Here is a 7,500-nt window from a genome sequence, read left to right as displayed (position 1 = left end):
TTGAACTGAGCTGCAATTTTGCAATTTGCTCGGAAATGTCCCCAAAACAAGATGTAAACATGCATGTTGATTATAGGATGGACGATAAAGCAGACATTGGGAAGACTCCCATCCAGGACTCTCTGACTGTTAGGGGTGGGGGCCACGATTATATTTCCACCCTGACACTAGTTGCCGCTAGAGCCATCGACGCCTGGCATCGCCTCCGTCTGTAAGAAGCCCATCCTGCGCTTTTCCTTGCCTGCATCTTTACAGCAGATATTGGGAGGGGTCCATGTGGATACAGAGGATGGAGCAACTGGCACGCAAGCTATCTGCCGAGCCTTTTTTGTGTGTCAGCACAAGGGTTCTCGTGTCACTTCTAGACCTTCCTTGGCAGATGCATTCAGGAGAGGCCCCCTACCTGCGACCCAGTGAAAGTACAGTCTTTTGCTGCCCTGTGCAAGCCAGGGGACTGAAGGCACAGCTTTCTGCCACAACAGCAGAGAGCAGAGGAAGGGCGCCCAGGAGGACCGTCAGAGGGTGGTGAGGCCCCTGTCCTCTCGGCCCCGATCGGCCAAGACCTCTCTATTTGGGCAGAAGGGACCCATTCTGCGGTCCTCTGAGGCTTAGGGCCACATGCCCAGAAGGCCCACCACCCAAATCTTTGCCATATGGCTTAGACTAACTACCGGACCACTCGTGCGGCCATTTATTCCTCTGGAGCCTGTCAAAATGGCCTGCCGAAATTGGCTCCCAGGAGGCCTCTGCAACTCGATTTGCATAGAGACAGCCCCTGCCCAGGCATGCTTCCAAACAGGACACTGTTAACAGTTTCAATTTGGAGCTGGCAGAAGCCAGTGCAACCTAGTGAAGGTGAGGCTCTGCTGCCTGGCCGCTTGCTAGGTTTATTAGCACAGATCTGTCCCTGGCACTTAGTCCGAGCTTGGCAGGGAGGGGATATGGCATTTAGGGAACTTGGGCCAGACCATAGAGATTCTGACTTTTGAATGCATTTTCAAGGGTCATGGGAGGGCCAAAAGGGAACGGTGTAGAGCGGCATAAAGTAAGGGGCGGAGGAGACATTGTGTGTGGCTAAAGTGTTAAGTTTATAGTAGAAACAGGTTTGCTCAGGAGTAGTCGTGGCCGAGTGGTTAAGGCGATGGACTAGAAATCCATTGGGGTTTCCCGCGCAGGTTCAAATCCTGCCGACTACGGTGCAGCCCCCGCTTTTATTGTTTACTCTTTTCTGGTGTGGAAAACAATCTTAAAATAGCAGTATAATACAATTACTAAAGGAGGCTGCGGCGCACTTGAGCTATTCAAGCAAGATCCTAGGAGTAAAAGCGGCTTCATCCTTTAGGCCAACGCAGAGAAACTGGTACGTTTTGACGGGTTTCGTTTTGCAATTTCAAACATATATGTACATTTAAAAGAAACTTGTGAGGAGAAAGAACGGTGCATGATGAGAGAGAAGGGTGGAAAGTACAGGACAAGATCTAGAGGCAAGGCGGTAGAGACTAAGGACTCTTCTGTGTAAGCACAGCACAATCTTTCGAGTGAGAGTTTCACTCTCATGGGTAGTCGTGGCCGAGTGGTTAAGGCGATGGACTTGAAATCCATTGGGGTTTCCCCGCGCAGGTTCGAACCCTGCCGACTACGTCTCGGTTTGAACTGAGCTGCAATTTTGCAATTTGCTCGGAAATGTCCCCAAAACAAGATGTAAACATGCATGTTGATTATAGGATGGACGATAAAGCAGACATTGGGAAGACTCCCATCCAGGACTCTCTGACTGTTAGGGGTGGGGGCCACGATTATATTTCCACCCTGACACTAGTTGCCGCTAGAGCCATCGACGCCTGGCATCGCCTCCGTCTGTAAGAAGCCCATCCTGCGCTTTTCCTTGCCTGCATCTTTACAGCAGATATTGGCAGGGGTCCATGTGGATACAGAGGATGGAGCAACTGGCACGCAAGCTATCTGCCGAGCCTTTTTTGTGTGTCAGCACAAGGGTTCTCGTGTCACTTCTAGACCTTCCTTGGCAGATGCATTCAGGAGAGGCCCCCTACCTGCGACACAGTGAAAGTACAGTCTTTTGCTGCCCTGTGCAAGCTAGGGGACTGAAGGCACAGCTTTCTGCCACAACAGCAGAGAGCAGAGGAAGGGCGCCCAGGAGGACCGTCAGAGGGTGGTGAGACCCCTGTCCTCTCAGCCCCGATCGGCCCCGATCGGCCAAGACCTCTCTATTTGGGCAGAAGGGACCCATTCTGCGGTCCTCTGAGGCTTAGGGCCACATGCCCAGAAGGCCCACCACCCAAATCTTTGCCATATGGCTTAGACTAACTACCGGACCACTCGTGCGGCCATTTATTCCTCTGGAGCCTGTCAAAATGGCCTGCCGAAATTGGCTCCCAGGAGGCCTCTGCAACTCGATTTGCATAGAGACAGCCCCTGCCCAGGCATGCTTCCAAACAGGACACTGTTAACAGTTTCAATTTGGAGCTGGCAGAAGCCAGTGCAACCTAGTGAAGGTGAGGCTCTGCTGCCTGGCCGCTTGCTAGGTTTATTAGCACAGATCTGTCCCTGGCACTTAGTCTGAGCTTGGCAGGGAGGGGAAATGGCATTTAGGGAACTTGGGCCAGACCATAGAGATTCTGACTTTTGAATGCATTTTCAAGGGTCATGGGAGGGCCAAAAGGGAACGGTGCAGAGCGGCATAAAGTAAGGGGCGGAGGAGACATTGTGTGTGGCTAAAGTGTTAAGTTTATAGTAGAAACAGGTTTGCTCAGGAGTAGTCGTGGCCGAGTGATTAAGGCGATGGACTAGAAATCCATTGGGGTTTCCCCGCGCAGGTTCAAATCCTGCCGACTACGGTGCAGCGCCCGCTTTTATTGTTTACTCTTTTCTGGTGTGGAAAACAATCTTAAAATAGCAGTATAATACAATTACTAAAGGAGGCTGCCGCGCACTTGAGCTATTCAAGCAAGATCCTAGGAGTAAAAGCGGCTTCATCCTTTAGGCCAACGCAGAGAAACTGGTACGTTTTGACGGGTTTCGTTTTGCAATTTCAAACATATATGTACATTTAAAAGAAACTTGTGAGGAGAAAGAACGGTGCATGATGAGAGAGAAGGGTGGAAAGTACAGGACAAGATCTAGAGGCAAGGCGGTAGAGACTAAGGACTCTTCTGTGTAAGCACAGCACGATCTTTCGAGTGAGAGTTTCACTCTCATGGGTAGTCGTGGCCGAGTGGTTAAGGCGATGGACTCGAAATCCATTGGGGTCTCCCCGCGCAGGTTCGAACCCTGCTGACTACGCCTCGGTTTGAACTGAGCTGCAATTTTGCAATTTGCTCAGAAATGTCCCCAAAACAAGATGTAAACATGCATGTTGATTATAGGATGGACGATAAAGCAGACATTGGGAAGACTCCCATCCAGGACTCTCTGACTGTTAGGGGTGGGGGCCACGATTATATTTCCACCCTGACACTAGTTGCCGCTAGAGCCATCGACGCCTGGCATCGCCTCCGTCTGTAAGAAGCCCATCCTGCGCTTTTCCTTGCCTGCATCTTTACAGCAGATATTGGGAGGGGTCCATGTGGATACAGAGGATGGAGCAACTGGCACGCAAGCTATCTGCCGAGCCTTTTTTGTGTGTCAGCACAAGGGTTCTCGTGTCACTTCTAGACCTTCCTTGGCAGATGCATTCAGGAGAGGCCCCCTACCTGCGACACAGTGAAAGTACAGTCTTTTGCTGCCCTGTGCAAGCTAGGGGACTGAAGGCACAGCTTTCTGCCACAACAGCAGAGAGCAGAGGAAGGGCGCCCAGGAGGACCGTCAGAGGGTGGTGAGGCCCCTGTCCTCTCGGCCCCGATCGGCCAAGACCTCTCTATTTGGGCAGAAGGGACCCATTCTGCGGTCCTCTGAGGCTTAGGGCCACATGCCCAGAAGGCCCACCACCCAAATCTTTGCCATATGGCTTAGACTAACTACCGGACCACTCGTGCGGCCATTTATTCCTCTGGAGCCTGTCAAAATGGCCTGCCGAAATTGGCTCCCAGGAGGCCTCTGCAACTCGATTTGCATAGAGACAGCCCCTGCCCAGGCATGCTTCCAAACAGGACACTGTTAACAGTTTCAATTTGGAGCTGGCAGAAGCCAGTGCAACCTAGTGAAGGTGAGGCTCTGCTGCCTGGCCGCTTGCTAGGTTTATTAGCACAGATCTGTCCCTGGCACTTAGTCTGAGCTTGGCAGGGAGGGGAAATGGCATTTAGGGAACTTGGGCCAGACCATAGAGATTCTGACTTTTGAATGCATTTTCAAGGGTCATGGGAGGGCCAAAAGGGAACGGTGCAGAGCGGCATAAAGTAAGGGGCGGAGGAGACATTGTGTGTGGCTAAAGTGTTAAGTTTATAGTAGAAACAGGTTTGCTCAGGAGTAGTCGTGGCCGAGTGGTTAAGGCGATGGACTAGAAATCCATTGGGGTTTCCCCGCGCAGGTTCAAATCCTGCCGACTACGGTGCAGAGCCCGCTTTTATTGTTTACTCTTTTCTGGTGTGGAAAACAATCTTAAAATAGCAGTATAATACAATTACTAAAGGAGGCTGCGGCGCACTTGAGCTATTCAAGCAAGATCCTAGGAGTAAAAGCGGCTTCATCCTTTAGGCCAACGCAGAGAAACTGGTACGTTTTGACGGGTTTCGTTTTGCAATTTCAAACATATATGTACATTTAAAAGAAACTTGTGAGGAGAAAGAACGGTGCATGATGAGAGAGAAGGGTGGAAAGTACAGGACAAGATCTAGAGGCAAGGCGGTAGAGACTAAGGACTCTTCTGTGTAAGCACAGCACGATCTTTCGAGTGAGAGTTTCACTCTCATGGGTAGTCGTGGCCGAGTGGTTAAGGCGATGGACTCGAAATCCATTGGGGTCTCCCCGCGCAGGTTCGAACCCTGCCGACTATGCCTCGGTTTGAACTGAGCTGCAATTTTGCAATTTGCTCGGAAATGTCCCCAAAACAAGATGTAAACATGCATGTTGATTATAGGATGGACGATAAAGCAGACATTGGGAAGACTCCCATCCAGGACTCTCTGACTGTTAGGGGTGGGGGCCACGATTATATTTCCACCCTGACACTAGTTGCCGCTAGAGCCATCGACGCCTGGCATCGCCTCCGTCTGTAAGAAGCCCATCCTGCGCTTTTCCTTGCCTGCATCTTTACAGCAGATATTGGGAGGGGTCCATGTGGATACAGAGGATGGAGCAACTGGCACGCAAGCTATCTGCCGAGCCTTTTTTGTGTGTCAGCACAAGGGTTCTCGTGTCACTTCTAGACCTTCCTTGGCAGATGCATTCAGGAGAGGCCCCCTACCTGCGACCCAGTGAAAGTACAGTCTTTTGCTGCCCTGTGCAAGCCAGGGGACTGAAGGCACAGCTTTCTGCCACAACAGCAGAGAGCAGAGGAAGGGCGCCCAGGAGGACCGTCAGAGGGTGGTTAGGCCCCTGTCCTCTCGGCCCCGATCGGCCAAGACCTCTCTATTTGGGCAGAAGGGACCCATTCTGCGGTCCTCTGAGGCTTAGGGCCACATGCCCAGAAGGCCCACCACCCAAATCTTTGCCATATGGCTTAGACTAACTACCGGACCACTCGTGCGGCCATTTATTCCTCTGGAGCCTGTCAAAATGGCCTGCCGAAATTGGCTCCCAGGAGGCCTCTGCAACTCGATTTGCATAGAGACAGCCCCTGCCCAGGCATGCTTCCAAACAGGACACTGTTAACAGTTTCAATTTGGAGCTGGCAGAAGCCAGTGCAACCTAGTGAAGGTGAGGCTCTGCTGCCTGGCCGCTTGCTAGGTTTATTAGCACAGATCTGTCCCTGGCACTTAGTCTGAGCTTGGCAGGGAGGGGAAATGGCATTTAGGGAACTTGGGCCAGACCATAGAGATTCTGACTTTTGAATGCATTTTCAAGGGTCATGGGAGGGCCAAAAGGGAACGGTGCAGAGCGGCATAAAGTAAGGGGCGGAGGAGACATTGTGTGTGGCTAAAGTGTTAAGTTTATAGTAGAAACAGGTTTGCTCAGGAGTAGTCGTGGCCGAGTGATTAAGGCGATGGACTAGAAATCCATTGGGGTTTCCCCGCGCAGGTTCAAATCCTGCCGACTACGGTGCAGCGCCCGCTTTTATTGTTTACTCTTTTCTGGTGTGGAAAACAATCTTAAAATAGCAGTATAATACAATTACTAAAGGAGGCTGCCGCGCACTTGAGCTATTCAAGCAAGATCCTAGGAGTAAAAGCGGCTTCATCCTTTAGGCCAACGCAGAGAAACTGGTACGTTTTGACGGGTTTCGTTTTGCAATTTCAAACATATATGTACATTTAAAAGAAACTTGTGAGGAGAAAGAACGGTGCATGATGAGAGAGAAGGGTGGAAAGTACAGGACAAGATCTAGAGGCAAGGCGGTAGAGACTAAGGACTCTTCTGTGTAAGCACAGCACGATCTTTCGAGTGAGAGTTTCACTCTCATGGGTAGTCGTGGCCGAGTGGTTAAGGCGATGGACTCGAAATCCATTGGGGTCTCCCCGCGCAGGTTCGAACCCTGCTGACTACGCCTCGGTTTGAACTGAGCTGCAATTTTGCAATTTGCTCAGAAATGTCCCCAAAACAAGATGTAAACATGCATGTTGATTATAGGATGGACGATAAAGCAGACATTGGGAAGACTCCCATCCAGGACTCTCTGACTGTTAGGGGTGGGGGCCACGATTATATTTCCACCCTGACACTAGTTGCCGCTAGAGCCATCGACGCCTGGCATCGCCTCCGTCTGTAAGAAGCCCATCCTGCGCTTTTCCTTGCCTGCATCTTTACAGCAGATATTGGGAGGGGTCCATGTGGATACAGAGGATGGAGCAACTGGCACGCAAGCTATCTGCCGAGCCTTTTTTGTGTGTCAGCACAAGGGTTCTCGTGTCACTTCTAGACCTTCCTTGGCAGATGCATTCAGGAGAGGCCCCCTACCTGCGACACAGTGAAAGTACAGTCTTTTGCTGCCCTGTGCAAGCTAGGGGACTGAAGGCACAGCTTTCTGCCACAACAGCAGAGAGCAGAGGAAGGGCGCCCAGGAGGACCGTCAGAGGGTGGTGAGGCCCCTGTCCTCTCGGCCCCGATCGGCCAAGACCTCTCTATTTGGGCAGAAGGGACCCATTCTGCGGTCCTCTGAGGCTTAGGGCCACATGCCCAGAAGGCCCACCACCCAAATCTTTGCCATATGGCTTAGACTAACTACCGGACCACTCGTGCGGCCATTTATTCCTCTGGAGCCTGTCAAAATGGCCTGCCGAAATTGGCTCCCAGGAGGCCTCTGCAACTCGATTTGCATAGAGACAGCCCCTGCCCAGGCATGCTTCCAAACAGGACACTGTTAACAGTTTCAATTTGGAGCTGGCAGAAGCCAGTGCAACCTAGTGAAGGTGAGGCTCTGCTGCCTGGCCGCTTGCTAGGTTTATTAGC

General features: G+C 51.5%; 6 non-coding genes across 6 annotated transcripts; all 6 read left to right on the top strand.

The window, feature by feature from the left end:
* The first annotated feature begins 1,115 nt into the window (after positions 1-1,115).
* On the top strand, positions 1,116-1,196 carry TRNAS-AGA (transfer RNA serine (anticodon AGA)). Its single transcript has one exon. It is a non-coding gene; the product is annotated as a tRNA-Ser (tRNA).
* A 363-nt stretch (positions 1,197-1,559) lies between these two features.
* On the top strand, positions 1,560-1,641 carry TRNAS-UGA (transfer RNA serine (anticodon UGA)). The gene has a single exon. It is a non-coding gene; the product is annotated as a tRNA-Ser (tRNA).
* A 1,577-nt stretch (positions 1,642-3,218) lies between these two features.
* TRNAS-CGA (transfer RNA serine (anticodon CGA)) lies at positions 3,219-3,300 on the top strand. The gene has a single exon. It is a non-coding gene; the product is annotated as a tRNA-Ser (tRNA).
* A 1,122-nt stretch (positions 3,301-4,422) lies between these two features.
* On the top strand, positions 4,423-4,504 carry TRNAS-AGA (transfer RNA serine (anticodon AGA)). The gene has a single exon. It is a non-coding gene; the product is annotated as a tRNA-Ser (tRNA).
* A 363-nt stretch (positions 4,505-4,867) lies between these two features.
* On the top strand, positions 4,868-4,949 carry TRNAS-CGA (transfer RNA serine (anticodon CGA)). The gene has a single exon. It is a non-coding gene; the product is annotated as a tRNA-Ser (tRNA).
* Positions 4,950-6,516: 1,567 nt separating this feature from the next.
* Positions 6,517-6,598, top strand: TRNAS-CGA (transfer RNA serine (anticodon CGA)). The gene has a single exon. It is a non-coding gene; the product is annotated as a tRNA-Ser (tRNA).
* The last annotated feature ends 902 nt before the right edge of the window (positions 6,599-7,500 follow it).

This window comes from Ambystoma mexicanum, chromosome 3q, assembly GCF_040938575.1.
Source record: "Ambystoma mexicanum isolate Mex_15411 chromosome 3q, UKY_AmexF1_1, whole genome shotgun sequence".
NCBI lineage: Eukaryota > Metazoa > Chordata > Amphibia > Caudata > Ambystomatidae > Ambystoma > Ambystoma mexicanum.
This window is presented reverse-complemented; position numbering and strand designations above follow the sequence as displayed.